The 26,946-nt window shown below is 43.8% G+C and overlaps 1 protein-coding gene and 1 long non-coding RNA gene across 9 annotated transcripts in view; one reads left to right on the plus strand and one right to left on the minus strand.

The window, feature by feature from the left end:
* chid1 (chitinase domain containing 1) overlaps positions 1-26,946 on the minus strand; it is a 386,345-nt gene that overhangs the window by 59,957 nt on the left and 299,442 nt on the right. The gene's annotated exons all lie outside the window — the stretch shown is intronic.
* LOC118227860 lies at positions 21,440-26,900 on the plus strand. Its single transcript, XR_004765363.1, has 4 exons — positions 21,440-21,521; positions 22,157-22,249; positions 24,741-24,833; positions 26,819-26,900. It is a non-coding gene; the product is annotated as an uncharacterized LOC118227860 (long non-coding RNA).

Here is a 26,946-nt window from a genome sequence, read left to right on the forward strand (position 1 = left end):
TTATTGCACATATTATTTATTTATTATTATTATTATTCCACCCATTTTTTGGACCGCTACTCCTCCCAGAGTTTTCACACCACATACACGTGCCATATGTCAAAATGACCGGCTTCTTTGGGAATCGTGTGCTATTACTTTGTGGAAAGTTTCGCTGCACGGTTTTTGAGAAATATTAATTTTTATGCCCAATTTTTCCCCATAGAGATGAATGGAGAAGGTGACGTCATTCATATGCGAACGGTGAAGTTACAGCATTGGTCGGCTTTGCACACGTGATGCGGTCAGCTCTACGGTCTCAGCAGGCAGGATAGGAAATAGCTGATTGCGGAAGTGAAAGAACGATATTCAAAATGAAAAATTACAAATGAAAACGCTGTCAGCTAGGTATATCAACAAACATATGGCTTAGGCATACCCAGAAGTCCTCAATAATAATAGTATTTCACGAGACATTACGCTAATTCGTTGACGACGTTTCGTCACATGCAGCGTCTTAGAATGCTAGTGCTAACAAACAGTGAACGGCTTTAATGCGATAATGAGAGCACTTTCGGTTGACCTAAAAAAACGATATAAAAAAACCAACAATATACGTGCTGTTATACCTGGTTAGAAAGCTTATGCTCTCAGCTACTGAATAAACGAATTTTCAAACAAGCCAGACTTTGCGTATTTGCATGCTAGTGCTAACAAAGAGCGAATACGTTCTATGACATGATGACATAGCTTTCGGTTGACCTAAAAAAACGATATTAAAAAAACAAAAATAGACGTGCTGTTATACCTGGTTAGAAAGCTTATGCTCTCAGCTACTGAATAAACGAATTCTCAAACAAGCCAGACTTTGCGTATTTGCATGCTAGTGCTAACAAAGAGCGAATACATTCTATGACATGATGACATAGCTTTCGGTTGACCTAAAAAAACGATATTAAAAAAACAAAAATAGACGTGCTGTTATACCTGGTTAGAAAGCTTATGCTCTCAGCTACTGAATAAACGAATTTTCAAACAAGCCAGACTTTGCGTATTTGCATGCTAGTGCTAACAAAGAGCGAATACGTTCTATGACATGATGACATAGCTTTCGGTTGACCTAAAAAAAACGATATTAAAAAAACAAAAATAGACGTGCTGTTATACCTGGTTAGAAGGCTTATGCTCTCTGCTACTGAATAAACGAATTTTCAAACAAGCCAGACTTTACTAAAAAAGTGCAACAACGCCGTCAACAAAACGTGTGCAGCAGCTTCAGGTCCGGTCTTACTCCAGAAAAAGACGTCAGCTTGTAATACCACACATACTGCATTGAGTGTTCTGTAACTTTGTAGTACAAACTGCCTTTATCTACACTTCATCGATCCAACAGGTGATAGAATAAGCTTTCTAACTATGTATAATATGTCACATTTTACTTTTGTAGTACCGTTTTATATTCCAGCGAGTTGGAAACTTTGGTCTCTTTATAACTGCATTGAGGCTAACAGGTAATAGACTATCCTCTGTCTATGAGTTGGTATCTAAGGTAACAGATTAAACTCTGAATTGCAGCCCAGTTAAATGTTTTTAGTTGAATGGTAAAAATGAGCTGAACTTAATGTAAAACCATCAATCAATCAAATTAATCTCCCTAGACCTGACTTGCTTTTTAAAATGGAGCGGTTGTGCAGTGCAGATATAACGTTTTTCCAAGACCCTCTGAAGTGGCCAGCTAGCTTTATGATTCGCCGTCACTCGTCAGCATACCGTGAGTAAATCGCTGATCTCAAGTATTGATGAAGGGTTAATTTAGCTCTGAATATGTGTGTTGCAAATAAACTGGTTGCCGTGATGTTACAGCATGCATAGCATACTCTGTCTCTGCTTATACTACAGAAACTGTTCGCTCCGTTGAGCACAAAGTCGACTTTGCGTTGGCGGCAACCACACTTCACAATTTCTGCAGGAATTGTCTAGTTATTATTATTATTTATTCCGACCATTTTTTGGACCGCTACTCCTCCCACAGTTTTCGCGCTACATACACGTACAATATGTCAAATCGAGCGGCTTGATCGGGAATGGTGTGCTATTACTTTTTGGAAAGATTGAGTGGACGGTTTTGGAAAAATTTGAATTTTTGTGGGCAATTTTTCCCATAGAGAATGAATGGCGGAATGTTCACCTTTGTGATGTCACAATGCTCTGTCTTCTCACCCTTGTGATGTCACAATGGTTTCTTCTAGCAGCAGTACTCTGGTCTCTCTCTAGATTTGAACATTCTGCCATTCATCTCTATAGGGAAAAAATTCCCGCAAATTGTGCAATGCCTCATTGGCCATGGTAGAGAGTCCCTTGTCCATTGGTGTAGATCAGCCTCGCCCCCCTTCCTGATTGGCCGATGTTTGATATTTCATAACTTTTGAACCGTTTGTCATAGAGAACTATGGGTGGCGACATTGGACTCAGTAAAGACCTAGCAACCGCCTAGAACTCCATAGCAACCCCTAGCAACATCCTAGCAACCGACTCTAACTCCATAGCAACAACCTAGCAACACCCTAGCAACCGGCTATTACTCCATAGCAACCACCTAGCAACACCCTAGCAACCACCTGGAACACCATAGCAACCACCTAGCAACACCCTAGCAACGACCTGGAACACCATAGCAACCAGCTAGCAACACCTTAGCAACCACCTGGAACACCATAGCAACCACCTAGCAACACCATAGCAACCGCCTAGAACTCCATAGCAACCACCTAGCAACACCCTAGCAACCACCTAGAACTCCATAGCAACAACCTAACAACACACTAGCAACCACCTGGAACACCATAGCAAATGCCTGGCTACACCCTAGCAACCACCTAGAACTCCATAGCAACCACCTAGCAACACCCTAGCAACCGCCTAGCAACACTAGCAACCCTAGCAACACCATAGCAACACCCTAGAACTCCATAGAACCACCTAGCAACACCCTAGCAACCCCTAGAAATCCTAGCAACCACCTAGCAACACCCTAGCAACACCCTAGCCACAACCCTAGAACACCTAGCAACACCTAGCAACACCCTAGCAACGCCTAGAAATCACACTAGCAACACCTGAAACACTGGCAACACCATAGCAAACCACCTAGACCTCCATCTTAGCGACCACCTAGCAACACCATAGCAACGCCTAAACTCCATAGCAACCACCTAGCAACACCTAGCAACCACCTATAACTCAACCACCTAGCAAACACCCTAGCAATACGCATAGCAACGCCTAGAACTCCATAGGCAACCACCTAGCCAACACCCTAGCAACAACCTAGAACTCCATAGCAAACCACCTAGCAACACCCTAGCAACGGCCTAGAACTCCCATAGCAACCACCTAGCAACACCATAGCAACCACTAGAACTCCATAGCAACCACCTAGCAACATCCTAGCAACCACTTCGAATACCCTAGCAACCCCCTAGCAACACCCTAACAACAACCTAGAACTCCATAGCAACCACCTAGCAACACCCTAGCAACCGCCTAGAACTCCATAGCAACCGCCTAGCAACACCCTAGCAACCACCTAGAACTCCATAGCAACCACCTAGCAACACCCTAGCAACCGCCTAGAACTCCATAGCAACCACCTAGCAACACCCTAGCAACACCCTAGCAACCACCTAGAACTCCATAGCAACCACCTAGCAACACACTAGCAACGGCCTAGAACTCCATAGCAACCACCTAGCAACACCATAGCAACCACCTAGAACTCCATAGCAACCACCTAGCAACATCCTAGCAACCACTTCGAATACCCTAGCAACCCCCTAGCAACACCCAAGCAACCACCTAGAACTCCATAGCAACCACCTAGCAACACCCTAGCAACCGCCTAGAACTCCATAGCAACCACCTAGCAACACCATAGCAACCGCCTAGAACTCCATAGCAACCACCTAGCAACACCCTAGCAACGGCCTAGAACTCCATAGCAACCACCTAGCAACACCATAGCAACCGCCTAGAATTCCATAGCAACCACCTAGCAACACCATAGCAACTGCCTTGAACTCAATAGCAACCACCTAGCAACACCATAGCAACCACCTAGAACTCCATAGCAACCACCTAGCAACATCCTAGCAACCACTTCGAATACCCTAGCAACCCCCTAGCAACACCCTAGCAACCACCTAGAACTCCATAGCAACCACCTAGCAACACCCTAGCAACCGCCTAGAACTCCATAGCAACCACCTAGCAACACCCTAGCAACCGCCTAGAACTCCATAGCAACCACCTATCAACACCCTAGCAACACTCTAGCAACCACCTAGAACTCCATAGCAACCACCTAGCAACACACTAGCAACGGCCTAGAACTCCATAGCAACCACCTAGCAACACCATAGCAACCACCTAAAACACCCTAGCAACGGCCTAGAACTCCATAGCAACCACCTAACAACACACTAGCAACCACCTATAACTCCATAGCAACCGCCTAGCAACACCCTAGCAACCACCTAGAACTCCATAGCAACCACCTAGCAACACCCTAGCAACTGCCTAGAACTCCATAGCAACCACCTAGCAACCCCCTAACAACACCCTAGCAACCACCTAGAACTCCATAGCAACCACCTAGCAACACCCTAGCAACGGCCTAGAACTCCATAGCAGCCACCTAGCAACACCATAGCAACCACCTAGAACTCCATAGCAACCACCTAGCAACATCCTAGCAACCACTTCGAATACCCTAGCAACCCCCTAGCAACAGCCTAGCAACCACCTAGAACTCCATAGCAACCACCTAGCAACACCCTAGCAACCACCTAGAACTCCATAGCAACCACCTAGCAACACCCTAGCAACGGCCTAGAACTCCATAGCAACCATCTAGCAACACCATAGCAACCACCTAGAACTCCATAGCAACCACCTAGCAACATCCTAGCAACCACTTCGAATACCCTAGCAACCCCCTAGCAACACCCTAGCAACCACCTAGAACTCCATAGCAACCACCTAGCAACACCCTAGCAACCGCCTAGAACTCCATAGCAACCGCCTAGCAACACCCTAGCAACCACCTAGAACTCCATAGCAACCACCTAGCAACACCCTAGCAACCGCCTAGAATTCCATAGCAACCACCTAGCAACACCATAGCAACTGCCTAGAACTCAATAGCAACCACCTAGCAACACCATAGCAGCCACCTAGAACTCCATAGCAACCGCCTAGCAACACCCTAGCAACCACCTAGAACTCCATAGCAACCACCTAGCAACACCCTAGCAACCACCTAGAACTCCATAGCAACCACCTAGCAACACCCTAGCAACCGCCTAGAACTCCATAGCAACCACCTAGCAACACCATAGCAACCGCCTAGAACTCCATAGCAACCACCTAGCAACACCCTTGCAACCACCTAGCAACACCCTAGCAACCACTTGGAACACCATAACAACTGCCTAGCAACACCCTAGCAACCACATATAACTCCATAGCAACCACCTAGCAACATCCTAGCAACCACTTAGAATATCCTAGCAACCCCCCAGCAACCACCTGGAACTCCATAGCAACCACCTAACAACACACTAGCAACCACCTGGAACACCATAGCAAATGCCTAGCAACACCCTAGCAACCAGCTATAACTCCATAGCAAATGCCTAGCAACACCCTAGCAACTGCCTATAACTCCACTAGCAACCACCTAGCAACATCCTAGCAGCCACCTAGAATACCCTTGCAACACCCTAGCAACTGCCTATAACTCCATAGCAAATGCCTAGCAACACCCTAGCAACCGGCTATAACTCCATAGCAACCACCTAGCAACACCCTAGCAACCACCTGGAACACCATAACAACTGCCTAGCTACACCCTAGCAACCGCCTAGAACTCCATAGCAACCACCTACCAACCACTTAGCATACCCTAGCAACCACCTAGCAATGCCCTAGCAACCACCTGGAGCTCAATAGCAACCACCTGAAACTCCATAGCAACCACCTAGCACCACCCTAGCGACCGCCTAGAATTCCATGAAACCACTTAGAACTCCATAGAACCAACTAGCAACACCCTAGCAACTGCCTCAGACATCATAGCAACTACCTACCACTGTTCACTCCGTTCAGCACAAAGTCGACGTTGCGTTGGCGGCAACCACACTTCACAATTTCTGCAGGAATTGTCTAGTTATTATTATTATTCTTTCCGCCTGTTTTTTGGACCGCTACTCCTCCCAGAGTTTTCGCACCACATACACGTGCAATATGTCAAATCGAGCGGCTTGATCGGGAATGGTGTGCTATTACTTTGTGGAAAGATTGGTTGCACGGTGTTTGAAAAATTTGAATTTTTGTGGGCAATTTTTCCCCATAGGGAATGAATGGCGGAATGTTCACTCTTGTGATGTCACAATGCTCTGTCTTCTCACCCTTGTGATGTCACAATGCTCTGTCTTCTAGCAGCAGTACTCTGGTCTCTCTCTAGATTTGAACATTCTGCCATTCATCTCTATGGGGAAAAATTGCCCACAAATTGTGCAATGCCTCATTGGGCATGGTAGAGAGTCCTTTGTCCATTGGTGGAGATCAGCCTCGCCCCCCTTCCTGATTGGCCGATGTTTGATATTTCATAACTTTTGAACCGTTTGTCATAGAGAACTATGGGTCGCGTCATTGGACTCAGTAAAGACCTAGCAACCGCCTAGAACTCCATAACAACCCCCTAGCAACACCCTAGCAACGGCCTAGAACTCCATAGCAACCACCTAACAACACACTAGCAAACACCTGGAACACCATAGCAAATGCCTGGGAACACCCTAGCAACCGGCTATAACGCCATAGCAACCACCTAGCAACACCATAGCAACCACCTAGAACACCATAGCAACCACCTAGCAACACCCTAGCAACCACCTGGAACACCATAGCAACGACCTAGCAACACCCTAGCAACCACCTGGAACACCATAACAACTGCCTAGCAACACCCTAGCAACCACCTATAACTCCATAGCAACCACCTAGCAACATCCTGGCAACCACCTAGAATACCCTAGCAACAGCCTAGCAATCGCCTATAACTCCATAGCAACCACCTAGAAACATCCTAGCAACCATTTAAAATACCCTAGCAACCCCCTAGCAACACCCTAGCAACCACCTAGAACTCCATAGCAACCACCTAACAACACACTAGCAACCACCTGGAACACCATAGCAAATGCCTGGCAACACCCTAGCAACCACCTAGAACTCCATAGCAACCACCTAGCAACACCATAGCAACCACCTGGCAACACCATAGCAACCACCTAGCAACACCCTAGCAACCACCTGGAACACCATAGCAACCACCTAGCAACACCCTAGCAACTACCTGGAACACCATAGCAACCCCCTAGCAACACCCTAGCAACGGCCTAGAACTCCATAGCAACCACCTAACAACACACTAGCAAACACCTGGAACACCATAGCAAATGCCTGGGAACACCCTAGCAACCGGCTATAACGCCATAGCAACCACCTAGCAACACCATAGCAACCACCTAGAACACCATAGCAACCACCTAGCAACACCCTAGCAACCACCTGGAACACCATAGCAACCACCTAGCAACACCCTAGCAACAATCTGGAACACCATAACAACTGCCTAGCAACACCCTAGCAACCACCTGGATCACCATAACAACTGCCTAGCAACACCCTAGCAACCGCCTATAACTCCATAGCAACCACCTAGCAACATCCTAGCAACCACTTAGAATACCCTAGCAACGCCCTAGCAACACCCTAGCAACCAACTAGAACTCCATAGCAACCACCTAACAACACACTAGCAACCACCTGGAACACCATAGCAAATGCCTCGCAACACCCTAGCAACCACCTAGAACTCCATAGCAACCACCTAGCAACACCATAGCAACCACCTAGCAACACCTTAGCAACCACCTGGAACACCATAACAACTGCCTAGCAACACCCTAGCAACCGCCTATAACTCCATAGCAACCACCTAGCAACATCCTAGCAACCACTTAGAATACCCTAGCAACCACCTGGAGCTCAATAGCAACCACCTGAAACTCCATAGCAACCACCTAGCACCACCCTAGCGACCGCCCTAGAATTCCATGAAACCACCTAGAACTCCATAGAACCACCTAGCAACACCCTAGCAACTGCCTCAGACATCATAGCAACTACCTACCACTGTTCACTCCGTTCAGCACAAAGTCGATTTTGCGTTGGCGGCAACCACACTTCACAATTTCTGCAGGAATTGTCTAGTTATTAGTGTGGTTGCCTTAGGGCAACTACACTATTATTATTGCACATATTATTAGTGTGGTTGCCTTAGGCAAGCACACTATTATTATTAGTGTGGTTGCCTTAGGGCAACTACACTATTATTATTGCACATATTATTTATTTATTATTATTATTATTATTCCACCCATTTTTTGGACCGCTACTCCTCCCAGAGTTTTCGCACCACATACATGTGTAATATGTCAAATCGAGCGGCCTGATCGGGAATGGTGTGCTATTACTTTGTGGAAAGTTTGGGTGGACGGTTTTTGAAATATTTGAATTTTTGTAGGCAATTTTTCCCCATAGGGAATGAATGGCGGAATGTTCACCCTTGTGATGTCACAATGCTCTGTCTTCTCACCCTTGTGATGTCACAATGCCCTGTCTTCTAGCAGCAGTACTCTGGTCTCTCTCTAGATTTGAACATTCTGCCATTCATCTCTATGGGGAAAAATTGCCCACAAATTGTACAATGCCTCATTGGACATAGTAGAGAGTCCTTTGTCCATTGGTGTAGATCAGCCTTGCCCCCCTTCCTGATTGGCCGATGTTTGATATTTCATAACTTTTGAACCGTTTGTCATAGAGAACTATGGGTCGCGTCATTGGACTCAGTAAAGACCTAGCAACCGCCTAGAACTCAATAGCAACCCCCTAGCAACACCCTAGCATCCACTTGGAACACCATAGCAACCACCTAGCAACACCCTAGCAACCACCTAGCAACACCCTAGCAACCACCTAGAATACCCTAGCAACACCCTAGCAACCACCTAGAACTCCATAGCAACCACCTAGCAACACCCTAGCAACCGCCTAGAACTCCATAGCAACCACCTAGCAACACCCTAGCAACCACCTAGAACTCCATAGCAACCACCTAGCAACACCCTAGCAACCACCTGGAACACCATAGCAACCACCTAGCAACACCCTAGCAACCACTTGGGACACCATAACAACTGCCTAGCAACACCCTAGCAACCACCTATAACTCCATAGCAACCACCTAGCAACATCCTAGCAACCACTTAGAATACCCTAGCAACCCCCTAGCAACCACCTGGAACTCCATAGCAACCACCTAACAACACACTAGCAACCACCTGGAACACCATAGCAAATGCCTAGCAACACCCTAGCAACCAGCTATAACTCCATAGCAAATGCCTAGCAACACCCTAGCAACTGCCTATAACTCCATAGCAACCACCTAGCAACATCCTAGCAGCCACCTAGAATACCCTTGCAACACCCTAGCAACTGCCTATAACTCCATAGCAAATGCCTAGCAACACCCTAGCAACCGGCTATAACTCCATAGCAACCACCTAGCAACACCCTAGCAACCACCTGGAACACCATAACAACTGCCTAGCTACACCCTAGCAACCGCCTAGAACTCCATAGCAACCACCTAGCAACATCCTAGCAACCACTTAGCATACCCTAGCAACCACCTAGCAATGCCCTAGCAACCACCTGGAGCTCAATAGCAACCACCTGAAACTACATAGCAGCCACCTAGCACCACCCTAGCGACCGCCTAGAATTCCATGAAACCACTTAGAACTCCATAGAACCACCTAGCAACACCCTAGCAACTGCCTCAGACTTCATAGCAACTACCTACCACTGTTCACTCCGTTCAGCACAAAGTCGACTTTGCGTTGGCGGCAACCACACCTCACAATTTCTGCAGGAATTGTCTAGTTGCACATATTATTATTATTATTCTTTCTGCCTGTTTTTTGGACCGCTACTCCTCCCAGAGTTTTCGCACCACATACACGTGCAATATGTCAAATCGAGCGGCTTGATCGGGAATGGTGTGCTATTACTTTGTGGAAAGATTGGTTGCACGGTTTTTCTAAAAATTTGAATTTTTGTGGGCAATTTTTCCCCATAGGGAATGAATGGCGGAATGTTCACCCTTGTGATGTCACAGTGCCCTGTCTTCTAGCAGCAGTACTCTGGTCTCTCTCTAGATTTGAACATTGTGCCATTCATCTCTATGGGGAAAATTTACCCACAAATTGTGCAATGCCTCATTGGACATAGTAGAGAGTTCTTTGTCCATTGGTGGAGATCAGCCTTGCCCCCCTTCCTGATTGGCCGATGTTTGATATTTCATAACTTTTGAACCGTTTGTCATAAAGAACTATGGGTCGCGTCATTGGACTCAGTAAAGACCTAGCAACCGCCTAGAACTCCATAACAACCCCCTAGCAACACCCTAGCAACGGCCTAGAACTCCATAGCAACCACCTAACAACACACTAGCAAACACCTGGAACACTATAGCAAATGCCTGGGAACACCCTAGCAACCGGCTATAACGCCATAGCAACCACCTAGCAACACCATAGCAACCACCTAGAACACCATAGCAACCACCTAGCAACACCCTAGCAACCACCTGGAACACCATAGCAACGCCCTAGCAACACCCTAGCAACCACCTAGAACTCCATAGCAACCACCTAACAACACACTAGCAACCACCTGGAACACCATAGCAAATGCCTCGCAACACCCAAGCAACCACCTAGAACTCCATAGCAACCACCTAGCAACACCATAGCAACCACCTAGCAACACCCTAGCAACCACCTGGAACACCATAACAACTGCCTAGCAACACCCTAGCAACCGCCTATAACTCCATAGCAACCACCTAGCAACATCCTAGCAACCACTTAGAATACCCTAGCAACCACCTGGAGCTCAATAGCAACCACCTGAAACTCCATAGCAACCACCTAGCACCACCCTAGCGACTGCCTAGAATTCCATGAAACCACCTAGAACTCCATAGAACCACCTAGCAACACCCTAGCAACTGCCTCAGACATCATAGCAACTACCTACCACTGTTCACTCCGTTCAGCACAAAGTCGATTTTGCGTTGGCGGCAACCACACTTCACAATTTCTGCAGGAATTGTCTAGTTATTAGTGTGGTTGCCTTAGGGCAACTACACTATTATTATTGCACATATTATTAGTGTGGTTGCCTTAGGCAAGCACACTATTATTATTAGTGTGGTTGCCTTAGGGCAACTACACTATTATTATTGCACATATTATTTATTTATTATTATTATTATTATTCCACCCATTTTTTGGACCGCTACTCCTCCCAGAGTTTTCGCACCACATACATGTGTAATATGTCAAATCGAGCGGCCTGATCGGGAATGGTGTGCTATTACTTTGTGGAAAGTTTGGGTGGACGGTTTTTGAAATATTTGAATTTTTGTAGGCAATTTTTCCCCATAGGGAATGAATGGCGGAATGTTCACCCTTGTGATGTCACAATGCTCTGTCTTCTCACCCTTGTGATGTCACAATGCCCTGTCTTCTAGCAGCAGTACTCTGGTCTCTCTCTAGATTTGAACATTCTGCCATTCATCTCTATGGGGAAAAATTGCCCACAAATTGTACAATGCCTCATTGGACATAGTAGAGAGTCCTTTGTCCATTGGTGTAGATCAGCCTTGCCCCCCTTCCTGATTGGCCGATGTTTGATATTTCATAACTTTTGAACCGTTTGTCATAGAGAACTATGGGTCGCGTCATTGGACTCAGTAAAGACCTAGCAACCGCCTAGAACTCAATAGCAACCCCCTAGCAACACCCTAGCATCCACTTGGAACACCATAGCAACCACCTAGCAACACCCTAGCAACCACCTAGCAACACCCTAGCAACCACCTAGAATACCCTAGCAACACCCTAGCAACCACATAGAACTCCATAGCAACCACCTAGCAACACCCTAGCAACCGCCTAGAACTCCATAGCAACCACCTAGCAACACCCTAGCAACCACCTAGAACTCCATAGCAACCACCTAGCAACACCCTAGCAACCACCTGGAACACCATAGCAACCACCTAGCAACACCCTAGCAACCACTTGGGACACCATAACAACTGCCTAGCAACACCCTAGCAACCACCTATAACTCCATAGCAACCACCTAGCAACATCCTAGCAACCACTTAGAATACCCTAGCAACCCCCTAGCAACCACCTGGAACTCCATAGCAACCACCTAACAACACACTAGCAACCACCTGGAACACCATAGCAAATGCCTAGCAACACCCTAGCAACCAGCTATAACTCCATAGCAAATGCCTAGCAACACCCTAGCAACTGCCTATAACTCCATAGCAACCACCTAGCAACATCCTAGCAGCCACCTAGAATACCCTTGCAACACCCTAGCAACTGCCTATAACTCCATAGCAAATGCCTAGCAACACCCTAGCAACCGGCTATAACTCCATAGCAACCACCTAGCAACACCCTAGCAACCACCTGGAACACCATAACAACTGCCTAGCTACACCCTAGCAACCGCCTAGAACTCCATAGCAACCACCTAGCAACATCCTAGCAACCACTTAGCATACCCTAGCAACCACCTAGCAATGCCCTAGCAACCACCTGGAGCTCAATAGCAACCACCTGAAACTACATAGCAGCCACCTAGCACCACCCTAGCGACCGCCTAGAATTCCATGAAACCACTTAGAACTCCATAGAACCACCTAGCAACACCCTAGCAACTGCCTCAGACTTCATAGCAACTACCTACCACTGTTCACTCCGTTCAGCACAAAGTCGACTTTGCGTTGGCGGCAACCACACCTCACAATTTCTGCAGGAATTGTCTAGTTGCACATATTATTATTATTATTCTTTCTGCCTGTTTTTTGGACCGCTACTCCTCCCAGAGTTTTCGCACCACATACACGTGCAATATGTCAAATCGAGCGGCTTGATCGGGAATGGTGTGCTATTACTTTGTGGAAAGATTGGTTGCACGGTTTTTCTAAAAATTTGAATTTTTGTGGGCAATTTTTCCCCATAGGGAATGAATGGCGGAATGTTCACCCTTGTGATGTCACAGTGCCCTGTCTTCTAGCAGCAGTACTCTGGTCTCTCTCTAGATTTGAACATTGTGCCATTCATCTCTATGGGGAAAAATTACCCACAAATTGTGCAATGCCTCATTGGACATAGTAGAGAGTTCTTTGTCCATTGGTGGAGATCAGCCTTGCCCCCCTTCCTGATTGGCCGATGTTTGATATTTCATAACTTTTGAACCGTTTGTCATAAAGAACTATGGGTCGCGTCATTGGACTCAGTAAAGACCTAGCAACCGCCTAGAACTCCATAACAACCCCCTAGCAACACCCTAGCAACGGCCTAGAACTCCATAGCAACCACCTAACAACACACTAGCAAACACCTGGAACACTATAGCAAATGCCTGGGAACACCCTAGCAACCGGCTATAACGCCATAGCAACCACCTAGCAACACCATAGCAACCACCTAGAACACCATAGCAACCACCTAGCAACACCCTAGCAACCACCTGGAACACCATAGCAACGCCCTAGCAACACCCTAGCAACCAACTAAAACTCCATAGCAACCACCTAACAACACACTAGCAACCACCTGGAACACCATAGCAAATGCCTCGCAACACCCAAGCAACCACCTAGAACTCCATAGCAACCACCTAGCAACACCATAGCAACCACCTAGCAACACCCTAGCAACCACCTGGAACACCATAACAACTGCCTAGCAACACCCTAGCAACCGCCTATAACTCCATAGCAACCACCTAGCAACATCCTAGCAACCACTTAGAATACCCTAGCAACCACCTGGAGCTCAATAGCAACCACCTGAAACTCCATAGCAACCACCTAGCACCACCCTAGCGACCGCCCTAGAATTCCATGAAACCACCTAGAACTCCATAGAACCACCTAGCAACACCCTAGCAACTGCCTCAGACATCATAGCAACTACCTACCACTGTTCACTCCGTTCAGCACAAAGTCGATTTTGCGTTGGCGGCAACCACACTTCACAATTTCTGCAGGAATTGTCTAGTTAATAGTGTGGTTGCCTTAGGGCAACTACACTATTATTATTGCACATATTATTAGTGTGGTTGCCTTAGGCAAGCACACTATTATTATTAGTGTGGTTGCCTTAGGGCAACTACACTATTATTATTGCACATATTATTATTAGTGTGGTTGCCTTAGGGCAACTACACTATTATTATTGCACATATTATTATTTTTATTATTCTATCTTTCCACCCATTTTTTGGACCGCTACTCCTCCCAGAGTTTTCGCACCACATACATGTGCAATATGTCAAATCGAGCGGCCTGATCGGGAATGGTGTGCTATTACTTTGTGGAAAGTTTGGGTGGACGGTTTTTGAAATATTTGAATTTTTGTGGGCAATTTTTCCCATAGAGAATGAATGGCGGAATGTTCACCTTTGTGATGTCACAATGCTCTGTCTTCTCACCCTTGTGATGTCACAATGGTCTGTCTTCTAGCAGCAGTACTCTGGTCTCTCTCTAGATTTGAACATTCTGCCATTCATCTCTATAGGGAAAAAATGTCCACAAATTGTGCAATGCCTCATTGGCCATGGTAGAGAGTCCCATGTCCATTGGTGTAGATCAGCCTCGCCCCCCTTCCTGATTGGCCGATGTTTGATATTCCATATCTTTTGATCCGTTTGTCATAGAGAACTATGGGTCGCGTCATTGGACTCAGTAAAGACCTAGCAACCGCCTAGAACTCAATAGCAACCCCCTAGCAACCCCCTAGCAACACCCGAGAACACCCTAGCAACGGCCTAGAACTCCATAGCAACCACCTAACAACACACTAGCAAACACCTGGAACACCATAGCAAATGCCTGGCAACACCCTAGCAACTGGGTATAACGCCATAGCAACCACCTAGCAACACCATAGTAACCACCTAGAACACCATAGCAACCACTTAGCAACACCCTAGCAACCACCTGGAATACCATAGCAACCAGCTAGCAACACCCTAGCAACAATCTGGAACACCATAACAACTGCCTAGCAACACCCTAGCAACTACATGGAACACCTTAGCAACGACCTAGCAACACCCTAGCAACCACCTGGAACACCATAACAACTGCCTAGCAACACCCTAGCAACCGCCTATAACTCCATAGCAACCACCGAGCAACATCCTAGCAACCACTTAGAATATCCTAGCGACCACCTAGCAACACCCTAGCAACCACTTGGAACACCATAGCAACCACCTAGCAACACCCTAGCAACAATCTGGAACACCATAACAACTGCCTAGCAACACCCTAGCAACCGCCTATAACTCCATAGCAACCACCTAGAACACCCTAGCAACCACCTAGAACAGTATAGTAACACCCTAGCAACACCCTAGCAACCAGGTATAACACCCTAGCAACCACCTAGAACTCCATAGCAACCCCCTAGCAACCACCTAGAACACCTTAGCAACCGCCTAGAACTCCATAGCAACCACCTGGAACACCATAGCAAATGCCTAGCAACACCCTAGCAACCGCCTATAACTCCATAGCAACTACCTAGCAACACCATAGCAATCACCTAGCAACACCCTAGAAACCACCTGGAACACCATAACAACTGCCTAGCAACACCCTAGCAACCGCCTATAACTCCATAGCAACCACCAAGCAACATCCTAGCAACCACTTAGAATATCCTAGCGACCACCTAGCAATGCCGTAGCAACCACCTGAAACTCCATAGCAACCACCTAGCACCACCCTAGCAACCGCCTAGAATTCCATGAAACCACCTAGAACTCCATAGAACCACCTAGCAACACCCTAGCAACCGCCTATAACTCCATAGCAACCACCGAGCAACATCCTAGCAACCACTTAGAATATCCTAGCGACCACCTAGCAATGCCGTAGCAACCACCTGAAACTCCATAGCAACCACCTAGCACCACCCTAGCAACCGCCTAGAATTCCATGAAACCACCTAGAACTCCATAGAACCACCTAGCAACACCCTAGCAACTGCCTCAAACATCAAATGCCTAGCAACACCCTAGCAACCGGCTATAACTCCATAGCAACCACCTAGCAACACAATAGTAACCACCTAGAACTCCATAGCATCCACCTAGCAACACCCTAGCAACCGGCTATAACTCCATAGCAACCACCTAGCAACACAATAGTAACCACCTAGAACTCCATAGCATCCACCTAGCAACACCCTAGCAACCACCTAGAACACCCTAGCAACCCCCTAAAACTCTATAGCAACCACCTAGCAACACCTTAGCAACCACCTGGAACACCATAGCAAATGCTTAGCAACACCCTAGCAACCAGGTATAACTCCATAGCAACCACCTAGCAACACCCTAGCAACCACTTGGAACACCATAGCAACCACCTAGCAACACCCTAGCAACAATCTGGAACACCATAACAACTGCCTAGCAACACCCTAGCAACCGCCTATAACTCCATAGCAACCACCTAGAAACATCCTAGCAACCACCTAGAATACCCTAGCAACACCCTAGCAACCACCTAGAACTCCATAGCAACCACCCAGCAACACCTTAGCAACCACCTGGAACACCATAGCAACCGCCTAGCAACACCCTAGCAACCACCTGGAACACCATAGCAAATGCTTAGCAACACCCTAGCAACCAGGTATAACACCCTAGCAACCACCTAGAACTCCATAGCAACCACCTAGCAACACCCTAGCAACCACTTGGAACACCATAGCAACCACCTAGCAACACCCTAGCAACAATCTGGAACACCATAACAACTGCCTAGCAACACCCTAGCAACCGCCTATAACTCCATAGCAACCACCTAGAACACCCTAGCAACCACCTAGAACAGTATAGTAACACCCTAGCAACACCATATCAACTTCCTAGAAACACCCTAGCAACCACATAAAACACCATAGCAACTACCTAGCAACACCCTAGCAACCACTGCGAACACCATAGCAACTGCATACAACACCATAGCAACCACCTAGCAACACACTAGCTTTTAATTTTTCATCTGATTTCAGGTCAAGAACATGGTATCAGTTCAGGACACAATCCACTAGCTGGCGGTAATCACAAATAAAAATGTTTACACTGAAAACATCATTGTCTGTAGACTTTATAACTACACAATTCCTGCAGATATTGTGAATTGTGGTTGCCGCCAATGCAAAGTCGACTTTGTGCTGAAGAGTGAACAGTGTCTGTAGTATGAGCAGAGAAAGAGTATTGTGTATGTGCTATAACATCATGGCAACGAGTTGATTTGCGACACTTTTAAAAGCAAATTATAACCTTTTTGTAAACACCTAGGGAAGACCGCGAAACAATCCAATCATATGCCACAACAGATTTAAGGTGGACCGGAATTTTCGAATCGGGAGCATTTAACATTTCATTACCAAATTACAGATCGTTTTCACATTAGTGTTATCATTATCCACTCACTTGACAAGGGCAACGGATTGCAATGTTTGAACCATAGACTGTAGAAAAATAGATTTGAACTGAACGCTAACTGAACTGAATGCATGCATTTTTTAGAATATCAATCGGACCCAGGTCCAGGAATAGAATTCCGTATCAAAAAACATTTGATTGATAAAATAAACCTGTGGCGCACTCTTCCATTGGCTGTGACTGGCGTAACTAAACTAGCCTAGATCAGTTCATTAGCCTTTAAAAAAACGTAGCTACACTTACTATTATTCGGCTGTTCGTAAAAATAAACATCAACAAGAAAACAAGATGCAATGTGCCTAGAGCCAACAACAAAACACGGTGCTGTGTGCGACCGAAGCAGGGGGCCTGCCTACCAGCTGTTGCTACTGCTTCTTGCGATTTTCCCGCAGGGCAGTAAAAGTTCAATCCTCAATTGCGAACTGCGAGCTCGTAGCTCCAAGTTCCCCGCTTGCTGATCCGGGGTCGCACCTCGCAGGTTGAGCTCGGAGCTCCCACGTCGTTGCTCGCTCGTCCCAGCTCCACCTCTCAGAACGTAGCTCCCAGCTCGCACCTCACCATTCGGAGCGCGCTGATTCCAGCTCCCAGAGCGGTGAGGGGACCAGTTTTAACTTTTTTTATGCACTAGCCACTGTGTCTGGTACATTCTCACCTTTTTTACCAGCCACTTTTTAAAAATCAATATGCGGCGACTGAAGTGAAAATTGGTGGGGCACAAAACTTTCCTTTAAACTAATCATTGATCTAAACCTGTTTTCATTAATTTGCCGACCATCGGACTAATCAAGTAGCCTAACACACAGCGTCTTCGTACCTTATTAGGGAGATTAGATCATAAATTCAATTTATCCGTTAAAAATCCGTTTTAATCACCAAGTAGTCTACACTTAACAAACAAAATACACAAGTCTGTTATATACCGTGTTAACTTTCAGAATAACTAGCAAAAACAAAACCTGCACTTCAAGACTGTTTACAATCTATGCATTGCAGATGTTTTCCATGAATACGAGTGCGGACAAAGAAGTGCAAGTGTCCGTAAATAATGTTGATTAAAAATGTGCACAATTTCGTACTATAAATGAAAATAAATGTAGGCTATAATGCCTAGGCTACTCGCTAAAACTGCCTATTTTGGGAGTTTAAGCGAGTAGCTTATTTTTGTGGATTCATTGTATTGATACTCAAGGAAAATCTAGGGAAGTTTCCGCTACTGCTTAGTGATTAAAACGGATTTTTAAAAATCGCATTTATCGTTTAATCTCCCTAACACAATGGGAGGTCTCTCTCTCGCTCTCTCTTTCTCTCTCTCTCTCTCTCAAGACGCAGATCTGCCTTGTTCGGAATCCGTCCTGTGCCCCGAAGTTATTATTCTTTAAATAAAATAATTTCTTACATTTTTCCTGCAATGTACTCCATCACACAGAAGTGGAATATAGGCTACAGTCCACACAAAAGTGTCTCCAGTTAAAAATAAACACCGCGCCAGTCAAAACAAAATTGTGTCCAGTTAAAAATGAACACCGCGGAATCACCTTGACCTCTCATCAAAGTGCCGCAGTGTACTAAAGCTCTGAGAGTTGAATAGCACGTCACCAATTCACTTGGTATTCCAAGAGAGACGGTTAACTAGCGAAAGCCTGCGATCAAAATCTTCATACATTCATCTATTTTGCTCACATTTTGTATCGTCCTTTGGCAGAAGGTTTGGTAAGACTTTCGTTTTCATACATACATTTAATCTTGTCTAGGTAAGAAAGAGAAAAGACGGTAATGTTAGTTGGCCGACTCCCGGTTCTGCGTCAGCTAACACTAGCTAACCAGGTACATTATCCCTACCTATTACCTAGCTAGGTTAGCTAACGTGCCGGCTAACGGCGAACAATTGGACTGCACATCTAATTCATTAGTATTGTAGTGATTATAGATTTGTCCTTTGGCAGAAGGTTTGCTAAGACTTTCGTTTTCAGACAAAAAATGCTGTAGCGGTAGCTAGCTGTAAGTGCATATCAGCGTATATGACGAAGCGTGTTGATAAGCGTACCGATGGCTAGTCCTAGTCTACTGACACCACTATATAACGGAGGTTCAGAAAATGTAAGCCCATGTTTGGTTAATTTTATTATTATGCGAATTCCTTTAACTGAAGGTTTCTACGCCGGCGATCGTGACCACAACACATAGCTATTTTTGTGGATAAAATTACATTCCTTATTTTATTTTCTGTTAAATATATTTAATTAATATCCAGGGGACATAGCCAACTAGTATTTGCACGTTGCCTGACACGTGTAGCCCTACCTATTAGCTAGCTAGGTTAGCTAACGTTCCGGCTAACGGCGAACAGTTGGACTGAACAACTAATTCATTAGTATCGTAGTGATCAGAGATTTGTCCTTTGGCAGAAGGTTTGCTAATAAGACTTTTGTAGCGATGGCTGGCTGTAAGTGCATATCAGCGTATATGACGGGTGCTGTGTGCGTTGTGTTGATAGCGTACCGATGGCTAGCGCTAGAAGTCTACTTACACCACTATCACCGAGGTTCAGAAAATGTAAGCCCGTGTTTGGTTAATTTTATTATGCGAATTCATTTAACCGAAGAAACCTATGACGGCTATCGTGACCACGACATTTATTTTTTGTACAGCTATTTTTTGGGGATAAACTAGCATTCATTATTTTATTTTCTGTTAAAACATGTAATTAATATCCAGGGAGATAGCCAACTGCTTGCACGTTGCATGACATGTGTAGCCATTTACTAATATGATATGGAAAATGAAGCAAGTTGATGCTGAAAACTTTTGTGTAGGTAGGGCGGGCAACATGGAGCTTTAGAATGTCGCCAGCTGTGTATGCGCGTGAGCTCGACAATACATTTCTCACAGAAAAGGTCGTTCGTCGCCTTTTTCAGTTAATTACAGTGGTGATAGAAGTGACAAGTTAGCTTGTGTGCTACTGTGCTGTTAGCCTTTACTGATCGCCGCACAAGGTTAATGCGAAGTAGCTAGCACAATCGGACAGCACTAACCCCTGTACGGTAGGCTACTTGCTCAATCGAACGATAAATGTAAAAAACATTCGATCATAGTCAGCGACACCGACCTTTTGTCACACCCTCAGTAAACGGCAAAAGTCCCAGTAGAAGATTGAATTCAATCTTTTAAAGTTATATATTTTCTGAAACGTTATCGCTTGGCCACAATGAGTGAAACTGGGCGATCCGAAAGTATTTGCTGTGTGAATTACGTCAGAAGGATTCAGCCTTGTTGATTGCTACCTAAACTTCACAGTCCCGATCTTATCATTGATGGAATTTTGAAAGCGCGAGCTGAAAGGCCACAAAAAACAGCCAATATATCACATTAATATTCCATATATGTACAATTGCCGTCCACAATACGTTAATTTAAGGCTAAACTGGTATTTTAATCACAGTGCTTATGTTAATTTCCGGAAATACATTTTTCGATTGTCCTCTCTATTTCAGGTTGATATAGAAGATCTCCCTGTTTATTGACCCCACATTCCACAACTGTCTTGTTTCATCACAACAGGTCTGTACTTTGTGTAACGATTAGTTGCATTTAATTGTGGTAAGTATATCAAGAATATTTAGATCAGAAGGGGACTGAAGGTGTGATTGTGATTAGAGGACAATAGTTGTTGCAGAGTACTGCTCCAGTTTTTTTCCAGAGTTGGCTGGCCATTCAGAGAAGGACTACAGTTGGCGCAGAAAGAGTGTTCCAGTTCTGCCCTCTACAGTTCGGTAGAGGCGCGGTTACAGGTAGGCTATGTAATTAGTATTATACGGACTTTCAACTGGGAAAATTATTATCTGTAAGGAATAAACCACGACGGGCTGTCCCCTTATTGTAAAATAATGTACGACGGGGTGGTACCACCGAAGTAGGCTACGTTATTTTCCGATAACGGGGCAGCCCGGAGGGGTTTATTGCACATATACAATGGGTTACCAACAATGACTATACATGGTTACTTGAGTATTTATAGATTTTTATCGACTTAAGCACCGTTGTTAAAAAAACCTCTGGTCGTTAATTCTATAAAAACAACGATTCTGTCAAGAAAAACTAGTTCCTTCTCGTTTTATACCATACAATTAGCAGCAATTTTGGTCATTTTTGTTGTAACAATAATTCAAATTCTACAGAGCAAAATTGCAGTTTTAACTGCTTTAGAATGCTGTATTTTGTAGCACATTGATTTTAGAACTGTTAAAAGGCCGATGTGTCCCTTTACTGAGAATTAATGCCCACCCTTGCACCAATCAGAATAGAGTATTCTGCCAATCCGTTGTATAAATATAATTAAGAGATTCACTATATTAGATTCGTTGAATTATTTTAAAGGGGAATGTCACCCATTTTAAGAATTCAATATGTTCTTACTGTGCCCCAGGGCTGTTCAGGAGTTACTGGAGAAGGACTACAGTTGGTGCAGAAAGAGTGTTCCAGTTCTGCCCTCTACAGTTCGGTGGAGGCGTGGTTGCAGGTTAGTATTATACAGTCACCATTTTAGCTGTGTCAACTGGGGAAATTATTATCTGTAAGGAGTAAACCACGACGGTAATACATAAATTTAGCGAAAATTAAGGCCCTTAAAAAGCATTAAAACCTTCTAATCGCCATTTTATGAGGTATTCAATTTTGCAGCTATTTTCAATGTGAATATTTTTCACTATTTGTCCAAAGAGTTTGTATGCTAAAAGTTTTGAATTTATGCAAGGAATAAACCACGATGGGCTGTCCTGTTATTCGAAAATAATGTAGGCCTGCGATGGGGTTGGTGATGTGGCCGAGGCAAAGCCGATGAGGGGTTTATTCCACTTATATAACGGGTTACCCACAATGACTATATGGTTACTTTTATATTTATTGATTTTTACCGACTTGATCAGCTGAAACTGAAATATTTTTCAGCGGCCTTTTGGGCATATTACTTTACTGTTGTCGAGCAAACTCTTGTTGGTAGTTCTATATGGACCGTTGATATGCAAAAACACTGGTGCATTGGTAGTTCTATTTGCACCGTTGTTAAGCAAAAACCTCTGGTTGCCATCTTCTTGATTTATACCATACAATTAGCACCATTTTTTGTCATTTTTGCCATTGCATTATTTAAAAGAACTGCATAACTCCATAACTCAATCAGATTCACCTCCCTGTTTTGCTTTTTAAAATAACGTGGTCATGCAGTGTAGACATAGTGTCTTTCTAAGACCCTCTGAAACCGGGTTTCAATGCCAGCTAGCTTTATGATAGGTTCACCGTCACTTGTCACCTAGCCAATATTAAAATTTAGCTGGGTTTTAGGTCAAAATGGTCTCACAGCATTCTTGTTATCGCAGCTAAAACAATGGTTACTACAAACGCAATCATTTACAAAGATACGGAATAAAATGCGTCCTGTAGCCAGGAGTTAAATATGGAACGCCTATTCTACTGTCCAAATAAGGGATGATTCAGTATTTTGTGAGATAGTTGGTGACCCTAAATGAAGCCACCAAGAACCATGATTCAACGTTGCCATCAATTGTGAAATTGGACACTGAAAAGGGGTGGGGATGTAACAACAATTCAAAATAGAAAGAATAATATTTCTGTCCAACCTGCTTTAGAATGCTGGATTATGCTGCACATTGATTTTTAGAACTGTTAAAATGCAGTGAGCTGGTGCAAACTGAAAAATTGTTGGAAATGCAAAGCAACTGAATTTGGGCACATGCCATTATTCTTGATAGGTATTTGTAAGGAGGGAGCCCCCACCCCCACAGCTCACTGTTTGTTTCCTATATTACCATTATCCAATTTGAAAGTTTACACAAGTACATATAGTGAAATTCTGAGTTCTGAAATGAATTATTTCATAAGACACTGTGTGTGTGTGGCTTTATCAGTTGTAATTGTAATATAGGCCTAAGAGTGTCCTTCTAATGGCTGAGTTGCCATTCACTGCTGTAGAGCCCCACCTGTCCAATAACATGCTGACGATGTGATTCCCAGCAATGTTTTGTGTGAAAATGTTGTATGGCCTCATTTGTTAGTCCAAATGCAATGGAAAGTGAATGGGAGAGAGAGCAAAGCATGCAAAGACCGCAGAGATTTTTGTTAATGACCGTGTTGTGTGTGTGTGAGCGTGTTATTGTTATTACTTTTAATAAACCTTGCCTTTGGGTTAGTCACTCAATTTATTCTCTTGAGCTTTTGTTCCCTCCCAGCCCCATCTGAATTCTGTTGAATTGATACAGTGGTCCATAGAAGTTATCGCAAACTAAGAATGTTTAGTTTTGCACTCTCATAATAAATGTATAGTAAATGTAAGTTAAAGGTGTGTCGCTGAGGTAACCGGTGCAGTCACGCAGTGTAGACATAGCATTTTTCCAAGACCCTCTGAACATGCCAGCTAGCTTTATGATTTTAGGTCAGAATGGTCTCACGGCATGCTTGTTATCCCGGCTAGCTAGCCAGCTAACTACAGAATTGTAATCAAAACAGCAGTTATTTTAAACGCAATCCTTCAGAAAGATATGGATGAAAACGTGTCCCGTAGCCATGAGTTAAATATGGAACGCCTGTTCTACTGTCCAAGCAAGGGACGGTTCCATATTTTGCGGGATGATTGGCAACCCGAAATAAAGCTAGCAGCAGTAAATAGAAATGTGATTCAACGTTGCCATTTTTGAAATTGGTCATTGAAAACGGGAGGGGATGTAAAAACATTTGAAATTCTAAAGAGAAAAGTTGCTGTTTTAACTGCTTTAGAATGCTGTATTTTGTAGTGCATTCATTTTAGAACTGTTAAAAGGCTGAGGTGTACTTTTACTGAGAATTAATGCCCACCTGTGGACCAATCAGAATAGAGTATTCAGCCAAGCCGTTGTATAAATATAATTAAGAGATTCACTATATTAGATTCATTGAATTATTTCAAAGAGGAATGTAACCCAATTTAAGAATTCACATATGTTCTTACTGTGCCCCAGGCCAGTTCAGGAGTTATTGGAGAAGGACTACAGTTGGTGCAGAAAGAGTGTTCCAGTTCTGCCCTCTACAGTTCGGTAAAGGCGTGGTTACAGGTATGTAACTAGTATTATACAGAAGTCAGCATTTGAGCTGTTTCAACTGGGAAAATTATTATCTGTAAGGAATTAACCACGACGGGCTGCCCCATTATTGTAAAATAATGTACGATGGGGTGATACCACTGAAGTAGGCTACATTATTTCCGATAACAGGACAGCCCGGAGGGGGTTATTCCACTTATACAATGGGTTACCAACAATGACTATATATGGTTACTTTAGTATTTATTGATTTCACCTGAAATTGAAATATTCTTCCACGGCCGTTTGGGCATATTATTTTACCATTGTTAATACAAAAACTCTGGTTGGTAGTCCTATTTGCACCGTTGTTAAGCAAAAAGCTTTGGTTGTTAATTCCATGAAACCAATGATTCTATCAAAAAAAAAAGTTCCTTCTTGTTTTATATTATACAATCAGCACCAATTTTGGTCATTTTTGTCATTACATTATTTAAGAAAACTACATAAACCATAACTCAAAACCATAAGTCAATCAAATTAATCTCCCTAGCTCTGTCTTGTTTTCTAAAATGGCGCGGTCACGTAGTGTAGACATAGCATTTTTCCAAGACTCTCTGAACATGCCAGCTAGCTTTATGATAGGTTCGCCGTCACTCATCACCTAGCCAATATTAAAATTCTGGGTTTTAGGAATTTAACATGTTTCTGGTTAAATTAATCAAAAGCCGTTATAAATTACTGCAAACAGTATAACAGCACTCCCTCTCATATGATATTGCTTAAATAAAATGAGGAAGAGAAACATTTCCCCGTTTTGGGGAGTTGTGTGTGTGGCGGGGTTTTGTACGTGCGCGCGACTGTGTTCAACACATAAACGAACCTAGAAAAATAAACTCCTCACTGACAAGCGTGAGGCACTCATTGTAGTATAACTACCTTCGAAATAAGCAGTATGTCGGATATGAAAAAGAAAGCTTTCTTTATAATGAAAAACAGTTGGCGTACATTTTATATTTACAAACAATAAACTAGCGCTAGGCTATGCACTTGGTATTTACGTCTCAGTCGCATATGAAATCAAAACAAAAAAACGGTCACACTTTCTTTCTGCCGCAAGGAATTCTGGTACTTGCAGTTTTTCAACCATTCGTTTTCCAATACAACAGAAAAATGCATCTCTAATCAATATCAATCAAACGTAATACAAATGAATGTATTTCTATTTAACTTAACTGTAAATAATATAGATATACTTTTAACAGCTTTCAGTGAATTATAATAAATTAACCATGGAACCTATTAAGTTAGCTACAACACTCACTGTGCTGAACACAAAGAGGCTGACAATGTATTTCAATGGAGATGTCTCTGAGAGATGGAAAACTTAGACACAGATAGCTCTGTTCATTAAGCAGTACTTTAAATTTTGTTCATTGCTACAACAGATTTTTTTTTTCAGATGTTTTCATTGTGAAGCTCTTTCGTGCAGCACTTATTGACTAAAATTAGCAATGTTTTGTTTTGGATTAAGCTATTTTGTGCATTGTTGTGTTAATTGTTATATTTATTGTCATATTTCACTTGATTAAGGATAATAAATTGTTATTACATTGTTAATGTTTATGAATCCATTTGATTAAACGCAATTTTTGATGATAAAATGGGATTAAACCATAATACACAGAATCCAGAAAAATTGCAATGGTAAACATGGAATTTAGATTAAAATAAAATGGATTTCATAGGGCACTACAAATGTCACCAGCAGTGGCTTTATTTCATCACACAAGGGTCTGACAACATTTAAAACATATTCTAACATTAATTTGCTCTTAAAACAATATTAAACTTATCCAAAAGTGTTTATTGGTTTTCCCTGCTGTGTCCATCAGGTACTGCTCTGCTCATTACTAGATACAGTATTTAAAGGCAAATAAGATGATTATATAACTTCCTGGTTGGTGTTAATATTGAAAAACTTGTCTGATCTGTCAATTATCTATCACATAATTTAGTGATAACATCATGCCACGCCGGGGGAAGAGATCTGAGGCTGCAAAGCAACGCTGGGCTAAGTTGGACCTTTCAGACCCTCGGTTTCAGGGTCCAGAACCACAAAGGAGCATTCAAGTCATGGAGGTAT

The sequence above is a fragment of the Anguilla anguilla genome, chromosome 5 (genome assembly GCF_013347855.1).
Source record: "Anguilla anguilla isolate fAngAng1 chromosome 5, fAngAng1.pri, whole genome shotgun sequence".
NCBI lineage: Eukaryota > Metazoa > Chordata > Actinopteri > Anguilliformes > Anguillidae > Anguilla > Anguilla anguilla.